General features: G+C 45.7%; 1 long non-coding RNA gene across 1 annotated transcript; it reads left to right on the top strand.

Annotated features, from left to right (window-relative positions):
* The first annotated feature begins 106 nt into the window (after nucleotides 1-106).
* Nucleotides 107-1,688, top strand: LOC123144704 (uncharacterized). The gene is made up of 2 exons (XR_006471858.1): nucleotides 107-1,507; nucleotides 1,620-1,688. It is a non-coding gene; the product is annotated as an uncharacterized lncRNA (long non-coding RNA).
* Nucleotides 1,689-20,942: the final 19,254 nt, after the last annotated feature.

Genomic DNA, 20,942 nt, shown 5'->3' with positions numbered 1-20,942 from the left:
TTTTTTTTTTGCGGGAATGGGCCACATTTGCTAGCTGGTAGTAACTAATCAGTCATTTTCTTTATAATTCCTTTGGCAAATACTCCCTCTGTACCGTTTTATTTGTCGCTGGGCAATCGCAGTGCAAATTTTCTAACGCTATAAAATTTTCTTACTTTCCAGATTTACCCTTCCACCTTATCCGCTCCTCGCTCGCACCGCTCGCTCGTTCTCCGTCGCTGCAGCACTCACTCGCTCGCCCCTTCCCTCGTCGCCTCTCCCTCTCCTCTCCGTGACCGGCCACTCCCTTCCCTCGTCGCCGCCTTCCCCCTCTCCTCGTCGCCGCCTTCCCCCTCTCCTCGTCGCCGGCCTCTTCCTCTTCCCGTCGCCGGCCTCTTCCACCGCCCCTTTCTCCCCACCACCCCGCCTTCACTCACACACCCCGTAGGTTTAAAAAATTGATTCTTTTTGCGTCGGCGACGAGCTTCTCTGCGACGGAGGCGTGGATGTGTAGGGGCGCCAAAGCTGGATATGGGCTACGGGGGCGTGGATGTGGATGTGGAGCGGCGGCGGAGCGGCGCCGGAGCAGTGGAACAGCGGAGCGGCGCGGGAGGCCGAGGCGGGTAGGCGCCACCGGTGGCGGGACAAGCAGCTGGAGCAGGAGGGCGACGCCTACGACCGCTGCAGCGAGGTCTGCGCACTCAGTCTCTGAGTCCCTGCTGCGGCGAGTTCTACGTACGCCAAGACCTTCTACGGTGAGCCCCTTACTTACTCGGTACAGAGGGAGTACATGTGATCTGGATAATGAAAATCATTCTCATATATAGATTAGGAGGAGATGGGACTGATGTAAGAGTGTGTTTGTTTAGACCTGTATACTTACAAGGAGGTTGATTTCAGAATTCATATGTTTATTGTAAGAAGCACATTCTCATGTATAGATATAGGAGGATATGGGTCGATTTCGGAATTTCTTATGTTTATTGTAAGAAGCACATTCTTAGATTTATGGTTAGATTCTCAGTTATAAAGAAATTTACATCTTATAGTAAATGATATTTGTTCAGTTGATAACCAGATTCAAGGAAAATTAGTACAAGTTTTCTTTTAATGTACTTTTATTGATCCTTTGCTGGTAGTCTGCACCCACTGCCTCAATACTATTAGTACAGATTGATTGGTTAATTTATACAAGGAATGAATGTCTTTGCACAGTGCTGATGTTATTCGATTGATTTGCTACATGTGGGAGTCATGCCATATTTTTCATTCAAAAATGTATTTAGTAGTTCTAGAAATTGAGACAAAGGTGAAAATTGCTGCCTGGTATGAGAACTATGCAGCTATTTAATTCAAGTTTTTAATCTCGATGTCTTGCAAAATTGCTGAGCGGCTGGCGAAGCGAAGGAAGTTCGCCGTTCCCGGTCCGTGGCACTGCCAACATCAATATTGGAACTGTTCTACATGAGATTTATTTGTATATATCTTCTACTCACAATTATGGGCCACTGGTCACTAGCAGTTTGAGGTAACTCCACTAATTAACTTTGATGTCAATATTAGCTTGCAACTTAGCCACAAATGGCACAACTGTGAGGACGCTATGTTATCCTCCCTGCTGACTATTTTGGTGAGCACAGGGTATGTGGAGCGCACTCCTTTGTATACTTCTTTCCCTGGGAAGTGAAGATTTATGTCTTTTAATGTCATGAGCTGCATTTTGTTTGTTAAGAGAATATTAGAACGGGACTATTTGTTTGGACAAAAACAAATGCAAACTATTGTAGTAAAAAAATACAAAAAAGCGACCCGCAAGATCTAAGTACTAACATGGAGTGTGTTCATGCATCAGTTTGCCTTGGTGCACAGAATATGTGTAAAATGTAAAGAGTTGTTTTCTCCGAACTTTAGCCACATTATGTTTGTTTAGACGTGCGTTGTGCATACACGTTTACTAGTAACTATGAGACCGCCGTACCCGCGCAAGGATCTGTTTTTAGATGCAACAATGCAATGTCTTTGCCCACTCAAAAAAAGATGCAATGATCTCTTTTTTAACTATTCACCAGAAAACCAACCCAACGATCATGTGCACCCTTTCATGGGCCGGCCCAATATTCATATACTCAGTCGAAAATCGATTCTTCATTCGATCGCTAGGCCGACTGGCATATGATTGATTGTTGACCATTGACCAAGCCATGTTGACTGTTGACTTTTTGGAAAAAAAATCAGAGAGAAAAAGTTCATAAATTTCAAAAAAAGTGAAAAAATCACCTAAAGAAAGTTCATAGTTTTGAAAAAAATCATGAAATTTTTAAAAAATCACTAAAAAAGTAAGAAAAAATGAAAGTTCACGCATTTGAAAAAAGTTCATGAAAAATTGAAAAAAATTCACAAATTTGAAAAAAGTTCCTAAAAATTCGAACAAACTCATGAATTTTAAAAAAAATTGCTTCAAAAAGTTATCAAACTTAAAAGGTTCATGGATTTAAAGAAAAGGTCATGAAAATTTTAAAAAGTTTAGTAAAAAATGAGCAAAGTTGAAAAAAGTTCATGAAATTTGAAAAAAGAAAGTTCACAAAGTTTGAAAAGTTGACATATTTGTGAAAAGTTCATGAATTTGAAAAGGTTAATGCATTTGAGAAAATCCAAAGAAGAAAAATGAAAAAAGGAAAGGAAAAAAACATAGTCATCCTTTTAGTGCTACAATTTGACGCACAAGGAAGAAGAAGAAGAAAAGAGTAAGTAAGCACGGAAGGTGAGTTCTCCGAGTTGGTTATAGCGGTTGCGGAGCACCTCGTTGCCCAGGTGCAGCTCTCCGCCGAGTGTTGGGCATCACATGTAGCACCGAAGGGAGTGACTCCAATTGTCAAGAACCTCGATGAAAATGATCGGCGACGAAGAGCTGGTGCCCAACACTAGCAGAGAAATGGCTATCCACAACTTTACTTGGTGGCGCGTTGATGTCTACTACATAACTTATTTTTGTAGACTCGTGTTGGGTCTTCAAGCGCAGAGTTTTGTAGGACAATAGCAATTTTCCCTTGAGTGGATGACCTAAGGTTTATCAATCCATGGGAGGCGTAGAATGAAGATAGTCTCTCTTAATCAACCATGCAACCAAATACAAGAAATCTCTTGTGTCCTCAACACATCCAATACAATACAAATTGTATAGGTGCACTAGTTCCGCGAAGAGATGGTGATACAAGTGTAGTATGGATAATAGATATAGGTTTTTATAATCTAAAAATAAAAAATAGCAACGTAGCAAGTGATAAAACGTAGCACAAACGGTATTGCAATGCTTGAAAACAAGGCCTAGGGTTCATACTTTCCCTAATACAATCTCTCAACAATGCTAACATTATTGGATCATATAACAATCCCTCAACGTGCGACAAAAAATCACTCCAAAGTTCTTATCAAGCGGAGAACATATGATAAAATTGTTTGTAGAGTACGAAACCACCTCAAAGTTATCCTTTCTGATCAATCTATTGAGCTATTCCTATAAGTGTCATAGATAACCCTAGCACCATATGATACGCATCAACCAACTCACCTAGATACTTGTAACGCCCCGGATCCGATGCGCCACGTGTCTTCCATTTATTCGCCGTCGTTGCCATGTCTTTTGCTTGCGTGTTGCATTTTGCCATGTCATCATCTGCATTACATCATCATGTTTTTCAAAACTTGCATCCGGTCCTTTTCCCCGTTGTCCGTTTCGCGATCCGACACCCCCACACGCGCCCGCAGCACCTCCGTAATAGTATTTTATTAGTGGCCGAAAAATGTTCTCGGAATGGGATGAAACTTGACGTGTGGTCTTATTATAGTGTAGATAGACCGCCTGTCAAGTTTCATCGCATTCGGAGCTCGTTTGATAGCCCAACCGTCATTCGTAGTGGCACCGTTGCCGGTTTACTTGTCGGGCGTTTCGGTCTCCGAAACTGCTGTCGGGCCTCTCCTCTATTCTCTCCCTAGCCACTCTACACAGCCCTCCAACCCGTCAGCGAAGCCCCCCCCCCTCTGTCTCGGAGGCTCCAAAAACCCCTCCTAACCCCCTCAAACCCTAACATTCCCTATATATACACCCCCTCTCTCCATTTTTGGCCTCCTACCTACCCCCTCATCAATTCCCGCAGCCAGCCGCCGCTGCCTCCTCGTTTTCAGCGCCGGCCACCTCCCGTCCGCCACTTGGAGCCGCCCCACTCGCCAACGCCACCGCTCCAGTCGCCTCCCAGCCAACGGGAGAGCTCCCCGCGTCCTCCCCGCCGCCGAGGCCCGCGGAAGCCCGCAACCGGCCCGCCCCGGGCCGCATCTGGGCCCGGCGCGCCCGCTCCCCCGCAGCCGCGCCCCGAACCAGCGCCTCGCCCCCGCGCCTCCCTCCGCGCCTTCCAGCTCCTCGCCGCCCGTCTCCGGCGACCGGGCCCCGCCGCCACGAGTCCTCAGGCAAGTCGTCGTCGCCCCTTCTCCTTTCTCCTCCTTCTCCTTCCTCTCTCTCACTCTCTCTCCCGCAGGAGCTCTGCCATGGCCGCCACCGCCCGAGCTCAGGAGCCGCCTCCGCCCTGGAAGCTCGTCCCCGCCGCCATTCGTCGCCAGATCCGGCGCCCCCGCGCCTAGATCCGCCCGTCCCCGTCCTCTGCCTCGCCCCGCTCGCGCCGGAGTCCCGCGCGACCCAGCCGGAGGTTGCATCGCCGCTCGCCGTCCGGGACGGGTCGGGAGGAGCCCCGATCACGCCCGCGTGCGTTGACCCCCTCGTGGGCCGCCACCACCGCGTCCTCGCGCGACCCAGTCCGCCCAGCCCAGCTCCTCTCCGTGCCGGCCGGATCCGCCACCGACCGGGGCCTGCAGCCCACTAGGTGAGTGAGCCCGCCTAAACCCCGCCCTGTGCGTGAGATAACTATATGACGCTCATCCTGGTTTTTTTTTAAAACGACCAAGTCCCTGAAAAATTGCATTATGTTGCTCTGTTCATCATGCCATAACTCTCCGACCGTACATCCGTTTTGCATATATGATATGTCAAAATGTTCACTGCGAGATGCTCTTAATTTTGTTCCATTGTGCCATGCTTGTTTCAGTTCATCTTGATGCCCTAGTCATCGTTGCAAGAGTGCTATATGATGTTAACTGTTGTCCGTTATCAGAACTTGATGATTTGTCTTTTTCATTGCATTTTGTGTGTGCATTCCTATGAGCTTGATGTCTACATGTGTTTTGAACTACATCATGCCATCTTTAAAGGAGTGCTTGTGTTGTATTTTTATGATCTTTGTGGTCACTAGCACAAGCATGCAAAGTAGCCTCCATGATGTTGCTGATTTCTGTGACTTGGTCATTTCTGCAAAGTCTGAGTCTGTTATGTTATGATGCCATGTAAACTTTCTGCTACAAGTCATTCTATGCATGATCTGGAGATGTTCACTAAGGATGTTTTGTTACACATGTTATTCTCTATCCATCCATGCCCTTTTTTGCATTTATAGCCTGCTTTAGCTTGTTGTTATCATGCTCCAAACTTGCTAAATAATGCTGCTGTCAGCCTGTTAACATGAAGTTCAGTTTTGACATGTGTTTTGCTAGTGATACATGCACCCTATGACTATTATATTGCCATGATTAGCTTCATATTTGTGCCATCTTACTGCTGGTTACCTTTTCATGCCATGTGTTGCTCTGTGGTGAGTGGTTCAAGCTCACCAATATGCCTACTTATCGTTGTTTCTGCCATGTCCTGTTATTTTCACTGTCTGAATCTGTCATATTACTTTCTATGTTTACATGGGTGCCATCATATCTTCTATGCCTTTTCGGCTCGTGATCAGTAAGGGACTTTTGTTCTAGGCAATTAGTAGATTCATGCCATGCCTTTGTCTGCTATGATATGTTCCTGTAGCATGTTGTTTGATAGCTCTAAACTTTGCAACCTGATGTTATTTCTGCCATGTCCAGTGATTTCTGCTAAGTCTGTGAATCTGTTATTATTTGCAATCTGCCATGACCTTTTGAGCATGTTCTAGTGATTTCTGGAGATAGCTCAGTGTTCATGTTTTGTCATAGTTTACCTGTACATCATGTCCATGCCTTTTGTTTTCATGTTGAGGTGCTGTAGCATATTTTTATGATGCTTGCAATATGCCTAGTTGCTGTTTTGGACAGATTGTTGCTATGTCTTGTTTAGAGTGTATGTGTTGCACCGTTGCTCCGTTTTGAGCATGTTCTATATGTAACTTGCTTAGAATTGCATGTAGTTCCATATTATCTTGTTGCATCCATGTTTTGAGGTGTTTGCTTGATGTTTGTATGCATTTTGCATCAATGCCATGTTTAACTTGTTTTGCTCATATCTTCTAGGCCGTAGCTCCGAATCTAATGAACTTTATATGTAACTTGACTAGCATTTCGTGTAGATCATCTTGCTGCATCTTAAGTTGCTACTTAACAACTTGAACATAAAGTTTATTCAGTTCTGGACCAATTTCGAAATTTGCATATGAGGACTTACCGGAATTGTTATATGTTGTTTCCGGCCTCATTTAAACTTGCTTTGATGTGTTGTTCTTGTATGCATCATCTCTTGCCATGATTAGCTTCTTGTAGCCTTGTCATGCATCATACTTGATTGAGCATCATGCCTTGTTCATGTGTGGTGTGTTTACCTTGTTGTGTGCTTCTTCTCGATAGTTCCCGTGTCGTTGCGATCGTGAGGATTCGTTCGTCTTCGTGACTTCATCTTCTTCATGGACTCGTTCTTCTTCCTAGCGGGATTTCAGGAAAGATGACCGTCACCTTGGATCTCATTACTATCATTGCTATGCTAGATGCTTCGTTCTATCGCTATGCTACGCTACCTATCACTTGCTCTTCAAGCCTCCCAAATTGCCATGAACCTCTAACCTTTGTCACCCTTCCTAGCAAACCGTTGTTTGGCTATGTGACCGCTTTTGCTCAGCCCGTCTTATAGCGTTGCTAGTTGCAGGTGAAGATTGCTCCATGTTGGATTATGTTTATGTTGGGATATCACAATATCTCTTATTTAATTAATGCATCTATATACTTGGTAAAGGGTGGAAGGCTCGACCTTATGCCTGGCGTTTTGTTCCACTCTTGCCGCCCTAGTTTCCGTCATACCGGTGTTATGTTCCTTGATTTTGCGTCCCTTACGCGGTTGGGTGATTTATGGGACCCCCTTGACAGTTCGCTTTGAATAAAACTCTTCCAGCAAGGACCAACCTTGGTTTTACATTTGCCTCACCTAGCCTTTTAACCTTGGGAGTCGCGCATCCCGAGGGTCATCTTTATTTTAACCCCCCCGGGCCAGTGCTTCTCTAAGTGTTGGTCCGAACCGGGCAGCCTGCGGGGCCACCTCGGGGCAACTTGAGGGCTGGTTTTACTCGTAGCTTGACCTATCCGGTGTTGCCCTGAGAACGAGATATGTGCAGCTCCTATCAGGATGTCGGCGCACCGGGCGGCTTTGCTGGTCTTGTTTTAACATTGTCGAAATGTCTTGTAACCGGGATTCCGAGACTGATCGGGTCTTTCCGGGAGAAGGAATATCCTTCGTTGACCGTGAGAGCTTATAATGGGCTAAGTTGGGACACCCCTGCAGGGTATAAACTTTCGAGAGCCGTGCCCGCGGTTATGTGGCAGATGGGAATTTGTTAATATCCGGTTGTAGAGAACTTGACACTTGACTTAATTAAAACGCATCAACCGCGTGTGTAGCCGTGATGGTCTCTTCTCGGCGGAGTCCGGGAAGTGAACACGGTGTTTGGGTTATGTTTGACGTAAGTAGGAGTTCAGGATCACTTCTTGATCATTGCTAGTTTCACGACCGTTCCATTGCTTCTCTTCTCACTCTTATTTGCGTATGTTAGCCACCATACATTCTTAGTCGCTGCTGCAACCTCACCACTTTACCCCTTCCTTACCCATTAAGCTTTGCTAGTCTTGACACCCATGGTAATGGGATTGCTGAGTCCTCGTGGCTCATAGATTACTACAACAACAGTTGCAGGTACAGGTTTTGCGATGATCATGACGCGAGAGCGATGTTTCTTGCTTTGGAGTTCTTCTTCTGCTTCTTCTTCGATCAGGGGATAGGTTCCAGGTCGGCAGCCTGGGCTAGCAGGGTGGATGTCGTTTGAGCTTCTGTTTGTGTTTCATCCGTAGTCGGGTGTTGATCTTATGTATGATGTATTGATGTATTCTTGCGGCATGTGTATGCCTTGTATGTATCCCCATCTATTATGTAATGTTGATGTAATGATATCCACCTTGCAAAAGCGTGTCTATATGCGGTTCTATCCTTGGTGGGACCTTCGAGTCTCTTTAGGATTGTCGGGGATATACCCCGCGGTATGACCCGGCCGGACTTGGCGCTTCACCGATGACCCGCCGGAGGACTGACGACTCACGAGCCTGACGACTCATGGATGGCCCCGATGGCGGGTCAGATAGAAGACAAGGCCCAAGGCCCAGAAGGCCGGCTTACGTTTATGATGGGCCGGCTTAAGAAGAAAGGGATGGCGAATATTTCCTTTACGAGGAAGCAAGACCCGGACTTGTATTCAACTTGTAAGAAAAGATAGACTAGTCCTAGTCCTACTAGGACTCCACATGTAACCCGCCCTCTAACTTATATAAGGAGGGGCAGGGCTTCCCAAAGAGGGACAAGCAACAGAAACAATCTCTAGGGCTAGACACAAAGAGCCGGCTTACCGGCGACTCTCTCATGAGCATAATGAGATCTAGCCACAAACAACATGTAGGGCTATTACCGGATGATGTTTCCCGGGGCCCGAAGCTGTCTAAATCCTTGTCTTGTGTTGCGTCTCTCGATTCCGCCCAACCCCTCTCAAGCTACCACATAGATGCGCTGGCCTCGCGACTAAGTCCTGACACTAAGGACATCTGCCGTGACAATTCCACGACAGTTGGCGCCCACCGTGGGGCCTGCGCACGGTGGTGTTGAGTTCTTGGAGGGATCTTCTTCCAGGATCGAGAAGCTCGCACTATGTTAGATGAGAAAGCGCCTGTACGGAAAAGCGTGCAGGATAACTTGATGTGAGACAGCCTTGGACAGAGCCGGTAAATTCATCATTTTGTGAACGGTGTCATGATTAACTTCGGAGCTGGTAGTGCGAGATTAGAGATGAGAAATTTAGGGTTGCGCACGTGGCCGCACGTAACCAGGTGATCCGTCTGGATCGGATTCTGCTGCTTACGAAGGTCGCCGAAACCAACAGGAGATTCCTTTCGCACCATTGCAGAAATCCATCGAAAGCGTCTCACTTTTCGGATCAAAGGAAAAAACTCGCTGCAGCCGCGTGTGGCTCCAAGTACCGAGGGAATCAGTCACACCTTTTCCTAAAGGTGAAGGCCGAGTCAAATCCAAAGAGTAGTACTTTGACCCGGAAACAGAACAAAACACGCACGCGAGATTATATGCTACGTGTGGCTGTGTATATGCACAAGTCCGGAGGAAATTCACAGCGGTGGTAGCAGGCAAATCCAAGGTGTATGGTGTTGGTATTTTTCTATCTGAAGGCAGAATAGTCCAATCAGACTAGATCGAGTACGACTCCCTGGCGCAAAGACCGAGTCGTGCAAATCAATTTGCACTTTTTCAGAATATCTGTTTGCTATACGGAGAGGCAAACCTACATGGGCACAAGTTCCCAGGCCAATTATTGCCTAAAAGTTCATCTGTTTGCTATACGCGAAGGACTAGGCTAATTCACTATTCCTTAATTGCTAAAGCTATGTTCGGTCAGCTCACAAAGATCCACGTGAAGACTCAGGTTTTGGGAAAAGATAATCTATACAGCAAGGTCCAGATTCGTTTTTTGATTAATCTTTTGGTCAAATCAGCCACGAGTACTATTGAACCGCCTAGAGTTGCCGTCTGCCTCTGTCGTTTCTGCCTCAAGCCGCTGGGCCTCGCGCAGCACAACCCGTCGTCTGCCTCTGTCATTGCTTTTGAGCCGCCCCAAATGATGGAGAACTGAGCCGGCGCCTCGGCCACGTGCTCTTGCACCTCCACGTGAAGACTCAATCAGTCAGACAATTACTGGTGAAACTAGTGTTACACCAGAAGTGTCAATGCAAATTTTCCAGTACAGACAAGCCGGCCAGAAGAAAAGGTCGACATGCATGAAACAACTTGAGTACTATTAGTACGGTCTCCTCATGAGAGGAAAGAAAACAAAAGGGATCAAGTCCCCAGACTAATAAGGACTGAAGGGAATGCACATCATCAGATCAACTGAGCATCTGCTATCTTTTTTGTCTGACAAAAATACCAGGTGATATCCTTTCGGTTTATTTTTTTATCAATACTTGTTAATTTTTGGTGAAAACAACCACTCTGCCATACAGTGTTGTTATATGCAGAGCAAATTATTTATTACAAAGCTGGTGTTATATCGCGGGGACGCAGCACGCGCCAACAACATTCTGCACCGACGTTCGTCTGTGCCTTGTTATTCGATGGACATGTGTACGAACCGCCGCCCCCACGGTCCAGTCTACATCAACTCGCCGGACCGCGCCCATGATTGACTCGTCCGACCGCGCGGCTTACCGTGCCTGTGATTGACTCGCCCATCCGCACCGGTTTACAACGTTGCAGCCGGTTCATTCGTCTGCTCTCGCGGCCTACTCGCCCGTGGTGATCATCACCTCCGCGGTGGATAATTTCTGGCCTAACATATCAAGGTGAAATCTGTCCAATCAATTTTTATTGATACATTTTTATTTCTTTAAAAGAACAAATTACTCCGGCTTGCGATATTATTTATGCAGGAGAAATTGTTCGTAGCAAAAGCTATGGCCGTATTTTGGATGTATAGTTCGCACTGCCATTATAAATGCGGTAGCATCTGACCACACCATCAAGCTCGGTGAATATATCTGCAAGCCGCCATCAACATGATGTGGTTAACTCGCCCGTTCGTGCCGGCTTACAATGCTGCGGCCGACCCATCTGTCCGAGCCGCCTCTGATGCTGCGGTCATCTTTTCCGTCCGTCTCTCGCGGCCTGGTCTATATCAACATACCAGGCCACACCCGTCTGCGTGAGCGGATTATTGAGTATGAGCAAGTCACTGCTTGGGAAGCCCGGTTTTTTCTTCCAACAAAATTGGAGGCAAATTATCATGTATTATCAGCCGCCATCTGCACTGGATGGTTCAAATGGGCAGGCTTTGGTTAACTTCAAACAGCCAATTGGAAGGGACCATTGGCCGAGTTGCTAACACGGCTCATACAGGATCATTTATAACCCGCCGCAGTCACCTCAACTTTCTGTGGATTCACATCGCGCTATCAACACCAATGATATACACCTTATGCTATGGTCAATATGGAGAATCTCAAAGCCAACACCTCGAGTCGTCTTGAGACTCGGGGGCTACAATAATATGACTCGGCAGCATTAGTCGTCTTCAATGCATTCAAGAACTGCGGGTCATTGGAGGAAAAAATAACCCGGTCCCGGAGGCTACCATCGTATTGGTGAAAAATTTAAAGGCCGTCAGAAAATTTCCGGCTTAAAAAGAAGGATTCCGGGTTAGAACTGGCTCAAGAGACTTGACATCTCCCACAAAGCACTGAAGCTCTTAATATCCGGTTTAAAATCCGGTTCAAATGAAATTTATCTGCCACAAAGCTTTGAAGCTCTCAAACCCGATTCAAAATCCGGTTCAAGGTAAATTTGTCTATCACCAAGCTTTGAAACTCTCAATATCCAGTTTAAGAATTTCCGGTTCAAAAAGAATTTATCTCTCGCAAAGTTCGAGTTCTCAGGAAAAATTAAAGGGACCAAAGAGAGTCTGTTACAAAGTACAACTCAAACATAGGTACCCTGCTTTAATGACCATTGGGAGCTGATCGTATTCGAATTTAGCTTAACCCTTTGGGTGTGACCCTAATCGTATTCGAATCAGAGTCGTTAAATATTCTCATGATCACTAGGGGGCTTCCTGTTCAAACATAGGTCATATTCGAACCAAAGAGAACATAGCTGTCGGTACCCTTTTGATTGGCACACTTCCGAGCTCACTAGGGGGCTTCTTGATCGTATTCGAATCATAGCTCAACCCCTTTTGGGAACCGACGTGGATCATATTCGAATCAGCGTCGTTAAACAACTCTCAAGGTCATTTGGGGGCTTCCTGTTCAAACATAGGTCGTATTCGAACCAAAGAGAACATAGCTGTCGGTACCCTCTTGATCGGCAACGCCAAAGCCACTGGGGGGCTATATGATCGTATTCGAATCTTAGATTAACCCCTTTGGGACGGTTTTCTGATCGTATTCGAATCAGAAGCCTCAAAATTTTTGAAGTCTCTTTTTGCAAACAATTTTTTGGATTTTATTTGAAGTTCTTTTGATCATATATAAAGTGTATATGAGTGGTTTGTATTTAACCCAGCTTGATTTTTGATGATAAATCGCCAGCTTATGACAATCATCATTTATGTGGAAGCATTGGCTTCTAAGGATTGGGTTATCGCCCTTACTGCACAGGTCATGTAAACCGGCAGTACAAATTCAATATCATAGTGGTTATATGTGAGATATTATGACCCGCCTTGCGGTAAACCGCCAAGGGATCTTGTGATCTAATTATGTGCAGGATAAGACTGCATTTGGGTGGTTACCCGCCCTGGTTTTTGACGTTAAGTCGCCAGGGCATATGTTGTTTAAACTCTGTAGGATTTACAGAGCTATGACTTACATAAATGATTAAATTCAAGCCCATCATCATAGATTGAAATCGGTGTCTCAAAAGGGTTATCAATTCTTGATTTTCTCAAAGGCTATAAGCCGCCGGGTTGTACAAATTCCGGCTTACAATGGAGGCGTATTAAATCGCCATCGGCCAAGAGCCGCCGGGTATTGAAACTCCGGATTGACTTATCAGCAGATGAGGTATTCAATGTCGCTTTGGCGCAATAGCTATTATTTTTTCAATGGATATTATGATTTATTCTACAATGGAAAGAATAGTCCCGAGTCGCTGCAGGCTTACGACCCGGCACTTGGGGGCTACATTATTCAAATTGATATAACATCGAATATGCAAGTCCCATGTTACTGCCAGCATGTACCATGGCACTTGGGGGCTAATGCAAAGTCATTTTTTGCTAAACTTATTGAAGACCTGACTCATCACATTCTAAATGAGCCGGCCCTTGGGGGCTACCAATTGCTCCTGTCGAAAAATCAAGGTACACAAGCCTTAATCCATTATATTGAAAGATCCACTACTCAGTTGGTAGAGTACAAAACTCTTAACCTTGTGGACGTGGGTTCAAGCCCCATGGTGGAGATTACATCATATGTTGTTATTATCAATATACAAAGTCCTAGCTCGGTAATATATTATTAAACCCGGCCCTTGGGGGATACACGTTGCTGGTCAAGTTTACATGATCATATTTACAAAGTCCTTGCTCATTATTGCATAATGACCCGGCCCTTGGGAGCTACACTGGTTGAAGTTTTTATGAGCATAAGGCAATTACAAGTCCCAGGTTGCTGCAAGCATGACAACCCGGCACTTGGGGGCTACACATATGGAATATTCAGTTTATGACTAATGATTGAGATGAATAACCCAGATTTCTTCAAGGTTGCAACACTTATATTGAAGCAAGTCTTAAGTTATCACTATGTTCTCCTCTTAAGACTTGGGGGCTAGGCATATCAGGGAGAAAAAATATTCAAATTCTCAATTTGGAGCAGACCAGATTAACCCGATGTCTGCAACAATCATGACCCGACATCATTTATTTAAAACCCGGCAATTTTGGCAATCATAAATCGGCAAGATCTACATCTTTAAGCCGGCTGAAATATCAGTTGAATATTTCAAGACCAATATTTTTGTCAAACCAGAGCATTGAAGGTCGACTCAAATGGATTATTTCTTATAATATTTCTTTACAAGAGCCAATGTCAGCAAATGGATTATGAAGCTGGCCTATTGACCCGGATTTTCCCGGAGAAAATGTCAAGGACTTCAGGATGATTAGGTGCCGGTTTACAGGAATATTTAACCCGGAGCACAACCTATCAAATTTGTTCTTTTGTTTGTTTTACAGGATCAGTTTAACATGGATAAATCCAAAATTAAACTGGGGGCTAATGTCAGGGATATACCCCGCGGTATGACCCGGCCGGAAGTATGACCCGACCGGACTTGGCGCTTCACCGATGACCCGCCGGAGGACTGACGACTCACGAGCCTGACGACTCATGGATGGCCCCGATGGCGGGTCAGATAGAAGACAAGGCCCAAGGCCCAGAAGGCCGGCTCACATTTATGATGGGCCGGCTTAAAAAGAAAGGGATGACGAATATTTCCTTTACGAGGAAGCAAGACCCGGACTTGCATTCAACTTGTAAGAAAAGATAGACTAGTCCTAGTCCTACTAGGACTCCACATGTAACCCGCCCCTCTAACTTATATAAGGAGGGGCAGGGCTCCCCAAAGAGGGACAAGCAAGAAACAATCTCTAGGGCTAGACACAAAGAGCCGGCTTACCGGCGACTCCCTCATGATCATAATGAGACCTAACCACAAACAGCATGTAGGGTTATTACCGGATGATGTTTCCCGGGGCCCGAAGCTGTCTAAACCCTTGTCTTGTGTTGCGTCTCTCGATTCCGCTCAACCCCTCTCAAGCTACCACATAGATATGTTGGCCTCGTGACTAAGTCCTCACACTAAGGACATCTGCCGTGACAATTCCACGACAAGGATAGTATCGCATATTGGGCGTGACAAGTTGGTATCAGAGCCTCGACCGACCCTAGGAGCCCCCCTTGATTGATCGTGTAGTTTGGCCGTTGTTGAGTCTAGAAGAAAACTTTTTCTGAGTCTAGTTATATCGGAGAGTAGGAATTCTTTTTACTCCTCAGTCCCTTCGTCGCTCTGGTGAGGAATTTTGACATAGGTGTTTCGACTTACTTCTCTTCTCCTTCAAATTTTTCTTTAGGATCACGCGGTTAGCTTTTGTTCGTTGTCCATCCTCTTTTTAATCCGGTGCACCTCTCTTCGAGTGGTTTCGTTCCTCGTCATCTTTTGTTAGATTAATCCTCTTCTCTTTTCAACCGATGTTGTTCCCTGTCCGAAGTTGTCCTTGTTTTTCCCACCCGCCCACCCTTTTTCTTCTCGGAACCGGAGTCCGTAATCGAGTATCCACCCTACTCGTGCGAAGTTTTTTGCATTTTCTCCTCAATCATTTCAACCGGTGTCTTCTCTGCAAGTTATTCGTCGGTTCCCTGTTTCAAGTGGCCTGTGTTTTCCCGCCCTCCCACCCCTTTTATTCCCGGAGTCTGAGCCTCTATTCGAGCATCTATTTCATTCATGCGGAGTATCTTCAGTCTTCCCTCAATTATTTCAACCGGTGAATTCTCGTCTCGTTTGACATTCTTCATCTCTTTTCTTCTCCGGTGGATTCAATTCTAATTTTCGGTAGTGATTATATTCTTTCCTCGGCTCAAGTGTTTCCTGTTGCTCGTTCCCCTCTCGTCATTTAATCGTTCCGGAGTGATGAAGACATCTCAGGAGATTCGTCTGTGTTCGAATTAATTCGAGGTTGTCACCTCATTCAAATATTTCAATTGTTCCGGTGCATCATCTATCTCTTCAACAATCTTCTTTTCAACGGTGATTTCTCTTCAGTGGGCCCTAACCCACAGGTCTTTTCTCAGGATTTTACCTGACTCTTCTAATTTCCCGAAGCTATTCTCAAATCCTTTTCGAAGTTTGATGTAAGTAGGAATTTCATCAGTCAGACGCTTTTCCAAGATCAATTTCAAATTATTTTCATTGTTGGCTCAACCTCTTCGCTTTTCATTCTCCTGGAGTATCTCAACAATTTTGGTGTTCTTTCTCGTCGTCATTCTCAACATTGAAGACCGAAGAAGAATTTTTCTTAAATCTTGTCCGTTCTCCCGGAAATTTTCGCTGCTAGCTCGATGGTTATCCTGTCAAATCGTTACAAGTCGTGCAATTATTTTCACCCATCCGGAGTATTTCAGGAGTTGTTTTCCGTCTCAATTATCCGGAGGCCTCCATTTCAGAATATTTCTTCGTTCTAAGTTTTCAAATCCGTTCTCCGATTATTCTATATTCATGCCTTTTCATTCGTCTCCATATTCTTCCGGTGCTTTGCTCTTTAATCAGTTTGTGATCTCTTCGTTCTCTTGTCTCTAGATTCCCTCAAGTATCTTCGTGCTTTTCTAATTCTTTCCGGTAATTCATTTCTCTTTTCGTCATTCGTTTCAATTCCTACGGTGGCTCGTTCAAGATTCTTTCTGTTGTTAACATATCAATTCATTCGTTCTTTGCAACCCCACCGGTGGTTCACGAAGACTTTCTCAATTTTGCGCTATATCTACCCTTAATCCTTTCTTCTCCGGAGTTTCCAAGTTTTTCTCGTTTGTCTCGTCACGAAGCTCCATCTTAATCATCGCAAGGCTTTAATCTTATCCCTTTTCATCCTTCAGTTTTATCTCGTCATTCTTTTGTTACCGGAGTTCATCACGGTGGCTCGTCATTATTCAATTCATTCTTCAAGTGTTCATCTAGATTCTTGTACGCGTAGATCAAGTATCTTCTTCTTGCTTCTCAAAGTGCAATTAATTCTCCATATTCTTCTGAAGTGGAGTTTTGCATTTCTTCGCTCTCTCTCAGCTATTCAATCTTTTTCCGCTTGTGGTTGGTTATCACCCCATAAATTTTGAGATGTTATCCATAAGTCCACGACAAGCTTATTCTTTTCGTTGTTGATTTCCTCAGCAACTCCGTTCAATCCTTTCTTCTAAGGTTGCTTTCTATTTCATTCGTGGCACAAGTTGTCATTTTCTTCTCCGTTCTTTTCATTCAAATCTTTCAGTTCTTCCGGAGGCTTGGTGTTGTTCCTCAAGTCAAGTATCATTCCATTTCTCAAGTTCATGTTCTATTCTTTCCTTGGTCAGCCGGAGTGCTGCTTAAATTCCTTCATTATTATTTCTTTTCTATCTTGTCCTAACCGGAGTGGTTTCAAATTCAGCCTTATTCCTTCAGCTTTTGCTTCTTGTCTCTTTAAACATTCCTCTTTCCTACTCGAGTATCCTTGACTTTGTTCATCCTCACAGTTTTGTTCTTATTTCACCTCATCCCTTTTTCCTTCCGTCTCGGTCCTAAGATCTCGGGACAAGATCTCTTGTTAGTGGACGAGTGTTGTAACGCCCCAGATCCGATGCGCCACGTGTCTTCCGTTTATTCGCCATCATTGCCATGTCTTTTGCTTGCGTGTTGCATCTTGCCATGTCATCATCTGCATTGCATCATCATGTTTTTCAAAACTTGCATCCGGTCCTTTTCCCCGTTGTCCGTTTCGCGATCCGACACCGCCACACGCGCCCGCAGCACCTCCGTAATATTATTTTATTAGTGGCCAAAAAATGTTCTCGGAATGGGATGAAACTTGACGTGTGGTCTTATTATAGCGTAGATAGACCGCCTTTCAAGTTTCGTCGCATTCGGAGCTCGTTTGATAGCCCAACCGTCATTCGTAGCGGCACAGTTGCCGGTTTACTTGTCGGGCGTTTCGGTCTCCGAAACTGCTGTCGGGCCTCTCCTCTATTCTCTCCCTAGCCACTCTACACAGCCCTCCAACCCATCAGCGAAGCCCCCCCTCTGTCTCGGACCGTCCGATCGAGATCGAAGGCTCCAAAAACCCCTTCTAACCCCCTCAAACCCTAACCTTCCCTATATATACACCCCCTCTCTCCATTTTTGGCCTCCTACCTACCCCCTCATCAATTCCCGCAGCCAGCCGCCGCTGCCTCCTCGTTTTCAGCGCCGGCCACCTCCCGTCGGCCACTTGGCGCCGCCCCACTCGCCAACGCCGCAGCTCCAGTCGCCTCCCAGCCAACGGGAGAGCGCCACGCGTCCTCCCCGCGTCCTCCCCGCCGCCGAGGCCCGCGGAAGCCCGCAACCGGCCCGCATCTGGGCCCGGCGCGCCCGCTCCCCCGCAGCCGCGCCCCGAACCAGCGCCTCGCCCCCGCGCCTCCCTCCGCGCCTTCCAGCTCCTCGCCGCCCATCTCCGGCGACCGGGCCCCGCCGCCACGGGTCCTCAGGCAAGTCGCCGTCGCCCCTTCTCCTTTCTCCTCCTTCTCCTTCCTCTCTCTCAACCTCTCTCCCGCAGGAGCTCTGCCATGGCCGCCACCGCCCGAGCTCGGGAGCCGCCTCCGCCCTGGAAGCTCGTCCCCGCCGCCGTTCGTCGCCAGATCCGGCGCCCCCGCGCCTAGATCCGCCCGTCCCCGTCCTCTGCCTCGCCCCGCTTGTACCGGAGTCCCGCGCGACCCCACCGGAGGTTGCATCGCCGCTCGCCGTCCGGGACGGGTCGGGAGGAGCCCCGATCCCGCCCGCGTGCGTTGACCCCCTCGTGGGCCGCTACCACCGCGTCCCCGTGCGGACCAGTCCGCCCAGCCCAGCTCCTCTCCGTGCCGGCCCGATCCGCCACCGACCGGGGCCTGCAGCCCATTAGGTGAGCGAGCCCACCTAAACCCCGCCCTGTGCGCGAGATAACTATATGACGCTCATCCTGTTTTTTTTTCGAAAAACGACCAAGTCCCTGAAAAATTGCATTATGTTGCTCTGTTCATCATGCCATAACTCTCCGACCGTACATCCGTTTTGCATATATGATATGTCAAAATGTTCACTGCGAGATGCTCTTAATTTTGTTCCATTGTGCCATGCTTGTTTCAGTTCATCTTGATGCCCTAGTCATCGTTGCAAGAGTGCTATATGATGTTAACTGTTGTCCGTTATCAGAACTTGATGATTTGTCTTTTTCATTGCATTTTGTGTGTGCATTCCTATGAGCTTGATGTCTACATGTGTTTTGAACTACATCATGCCATCTTTAAAGGAGTGCTTGTGTTGTATTTTTGTGATCTCTGTGGTCACTAGCACAAGCATGCAAAGTAGCCTCCATGATGTTGCTGATTTCTGTGACTTGGTCATTTCTGTTTAGTCTGAGTCTGTTATGTTGTGATGCCATGTAAACCTGCTACTACAAGTCATTCTATGCATGATCTGAAGATGTTCATTAAGGATGTTTTGTTACACATGTTATTCTCTATCCATGAATGCCCTTGTTTGAATTTATAGCCTGCTTTAGATTGTTGTTATCATGCTCCAAACTTGCTAAATAATGCTGCTGTCAGCCTGTTAACATGAAGTTCAGTTTTGACATGTGTTTTGCTAGTGATCCATGCACCCTATGACTATTATATTGCCATGATTAGCTTCATATTTGTGCCATCTTACTGCTGGTTACCTTTTCATGCCATGTATTGCTCTGTGGTGAGTGGTTCAAGCTCACCAACATGCCTACTTATCGTTGTTTCTGCTATGTCCTGTTATTTTCACTGTCTGAATCTGTCATATTACTTTCTATGTTTACATGGGTGCCATCATATCTTCTGTGCCTTTTTGGCTCATGATCAGTAAGGGACTTTTGTTCTAGGAAATTAGTAGATTCATGCCATGCCTTTTTCTGCTATGATATGTTCCTGTAGCATGTTGTTTGATAGCTCTAAACTTTGCAACCTGATGTTATTTCTGCCATGTTCAGTGATTTCTGCTAAGTCTGTGAATCTGTTATTATTTGCAATCTCTTGCCATGACCTTTTGAGCATGTTCTAGTGATTTCTGGAGATAGCTCAGTGTTCATGTTTTGTCATGGTTTACCTGTACATCATGTCCATGCCTTTTGTTTTCATGTTGAGGTGCTGTAGCATATTTTTATGATGCTTGCAATATGCCTAGTTGCTGTTTTGGATAGATTGTTGCTATGTCTTGTTTGGAGTGTATGTGTTGCACCGTTGCTCCGTTTTGAGCATGTTCTATATGTAACTTGCTTAGAATTGCATATAGTTCCATATTATCTTGTTGCATCCTTGTTTTGAGGTGTTTGCTTGATGTTTGTATGCATTTTGCATCAATGACATGTTTAACTTGTTTTGCTCATATCTTCTAGGCCGTAGCTCCGAATCTAATGAACTTTATATGTAACTTGACTAGAATTTCGTGTAGATCATCTTGGTGCATCTTAACTTGCTGTTTAACAACTTGAACATAAAGTTTATTCAGTTCTGGACCAATTTCGAAATTTGCATATGAGGACTTACTGGAATGGTTATATGTTGTTTCTGGCCTCATTTAAACTTGCTTTGATGTGTTGTTCTTAAATGCATCATCTCTTGCCATGAGTAGCTTCTCGTAGCCTTGTCATGCATCATACTTGATTGAGCATCATGTCTTGTTCATGTGTGGTGTGTTTACCTTGTTGTGTGCTTCTTCTCGATAGTTCCCGTGTCGTTGCGATCGTGAGGATTCGTTCGTCTTCATAGCTTCATCTTCTTCATACACTCGTTCTTCTTCCTAGCGGGATTTCAGGCAAGATGACCGTCACCTTGGATCTCATTACTATCATTGCTATGCTAGATGCTTTGTTCTATCGCTATGCTGCGCTACCTATCACTAGCTCTTCAAGCCTCCCAAATTGCCATGAACCTCTAACCTTTGTTACCCTTCCTAGCAAACCGTTGTTTGGCTATGTTACCGCTTTTGCTCAGCCCGTCTTATAGCGTTGCTAGTTGCAGGTGAAGATTGCTCCATGTTGGATTATGTTTATGTTGGGATATCACAATATCTCTTATTTAATTAATGCATCTATATACTTGGTAAAGGGTGGAAGGCTCGACCTTATGCCTGGCGTTTTGTTCCACTCTTGCCGCCCTAGTTTCCGTCATACCGGTGTTATGTTCCTTGATTTTGCGTCCCTTACGCGGTTGGGTGATTTATGGGACCCCCTTGACAGTTCGCTTTGAATAAAACTCTTCCAGCAAGGCCCAACCTTGGTTTTACATTTGCCTCA

This window comes from Triticum aestivum, chromosome 6D (assembly GCF_018294505.1).
Source record: "Triticum aestivum cultivar Chinese Spring chromosome 6D, IWGSC CS RefSeq v2.1, whole genome shotgun sequence".
Classification (NCBI taxonomy): domain Eukaryota; kingdom Viridiplantae; phylum Streptophyta; class Magnoliopsida; order Poales; family Poaceae; genus Triticum; species Triticum aestivum.
The sequence above is the reverse complement of the archived record's forward strand: the minus strand, read 5'-3'. Positions and strand labels throughout refer to the sequence as shown.